Here is a 2,500-nt window from a genome sequence, read left to right as displayed (position 1 = left end):
GCCCGACAGGTGTGTTGGGAAACCTAAGCAAGCGAGGCTGGCAAGGCAAGCCACCCAAGGGAACAAGGCACCTTGCCACACACAAACCCATCCACGAACGACCAAGGGAACAAGGCAACCTTGCCGCACACATGCCCATGAACGACCAAGGGAACAAGGCACCTTGCCGCACACATGCCCATGAACGACCAAGGGAACAAGGCACCTTGCCACACACATGCCCATTAACGACCAAGGGAACAAGGCAACCTTGCCACACACAGACCCTTGCATGAACGACCAAGGGAACAATGGATGTGAGGCTGGCAAGGCTAGGTCACGGCAAGCCAAGCAGTCAGGCTACACAATTGATGTGAGGCTGGCAAGGCTAGGTCATGTCAAGCCAAGCAGTCAGGCTACACAAGGGAACAAGGCACCTTGCCACACACAAACCCATGAACGAACGACCAAGGGAACAACGCCTCTTCCCACACACAGACCCATGAACGACCAAGGGAACAAGGGTATGAACGACCAAGGAACAATGCGTATTGCCACACACATTCCCATGAACGACCAAGGGAACAAGGCTACCTCCCAAACAAACACACATGAACGACCAAGGGAACAAGGCTTCTTCCCACACACAACCCCATGAACGACCAAGGGAACAAGGCACCTTGCCACACACATGCCCATGAACGACCAAGTGAACAATGGATGTGAGGCTGGCAAGGCTAGGTCATGTCAAGCCAAGCAGTCAGGCCACACAAGGGAACAAGGCACCATGCCACACACAAACCCATCCACTAACGACCAAGGGAACAATGCATATGGGGCTGGCAAGGCAAGCAGGCTACCCAAGTGAACAACGCCTCTTCCCACACACAGACCCATGAACGACCAAGGGAACAAGGGTATGAACGACCAAGGAACAATGCGTATTGCCACACACATTCCCATGAACGACCAAGGGAACAAGGCTACCTCCCAAACAAACACACATGAAACGACCAAGTGAAGAAGGCTTCTTCCCACACACAACCCCATGAACGACCAAGGGAACAAGTTTACTTCGTACACGAACACCCATGAACGACCAATGGAACAAGGCATCTTGCCACACACATGCCCATGAGCAACCCAATCCCATCCTCATCGGTCTAAGGAACAAGGGGCCTTGACAAACCATGAGCAGATTTCTAAGCAAGTCAAACGATGAAGGGAGCAAAGTGTAGTTCCTACTTAGTACATAGTAAATTGAATATATGAGTTCCAATCCGATCAACTCGTGTTCTTTCGAGTTCATCTAAGCCACCTATGAATACCTAAAAGCCTTATCTGCCTGCCTATCACCAGGCGACAGGGACAAAAACCCAAATATGATATATTTTCATTTCAAGTCCATTCGTCTATGTTAACAATGACCCACACAATGTTTCAATGGCATTCCTACTTGATTTGAGCGACATTCCAACAAGTAGGGAACCAACGCTTCAAGGCGTGACCAAGGATAGGACACAAACATTTACGCCTCAAACATGACATTTTGTTTTTTTTTTTCATTTCAAAGCTTTTCATTTATAATAAAAAGCATCCCTACAAAATTTTGTGTCAATCCGAATTAATTCGAGCGAGTTATGGACGATTTCGCACAATTATGCATCCCTGGGCAAATCAATATCTGTTCCTGTCACCAAGCTCTTTGTGCAATATGTATATATAGGGGAACCATGGGACTGCTGCCCATTGGCGCCCCAAGGATGTCCAGCGCCCAAGGCTCTCGAGGCTGGCACGCTCGAGGCATGGCCAAGACGCCCGCTCTTGACGAAAATGGGGCCAAAACGCCCCCCATTGGCGCCCCACTCCCGTGTCCCCTCGCCCCCAAGTCGTGTGTGTCCAAAAATTATGCATCATCAGGGAAATCAATGTCTGTTCCTGTCACCAAGCTCTTTGTGCAATATGTATATATAGGGGGTACCATGGGGTCTCATTCTCATAGGTGCCCGGCATGGTTGATGGGCAAATAAGAATCGTGAGGCTGTATCGAGCACACACGAGGCAAGCCAAGCCAAGCCCCACGACCCATGAAAGAGGCCATCCCCCCCAACACGTTGCCTTGATTTCTCGAACGGTGACCTGAAAAATAGCCCCATCTCCTTGAGTCTCCTCGACGTTGTGCCCATACACTAGCCCGTTGCCTTGATTTTCCTCGACATAGGGCGCAGAAACTAGCGCCGTTGGCTTCACCTGTGCCTCGACGCCGTGCGCATACTAAGAAATATACATCCTCAGGGAAAGCAATGGGTGTTGCTGTCACCAAGCTCCTTGTGCAATATGTATATATAGGGGGGGAGCAGTGGGTGAGCATGGCAAGGGATGAAGGTGCCAGACTGCCTTTGAGCGCGAGCTTGGGTGACTGTTGCTTGATTCCTAGTCGGTGGCATAATACCCCTCCGAGTGGGGGCCTTGGCGTGGTGTGGGGATGCCTCGTTAGGTCTCTGCGACACCGATCCAGGGT

Source organism: Lactuca saligna, chromosome 1 (assembly GCF_052625555.1).
Source record: "Lactuca saligna cultivar CGN05327 chromosome 1, ASM5262555v1, whole genome shotgun sequence".
Classification (NCBI taxonomy): Eukaryota; Viridiplantae; Streptophyta; class Magnoliopsida; order Asterales; family Asteraceae; genus Lactuca; species Lactuca saligna.
Note: the sequence above shows the minus strand (reverse complement) of the source record.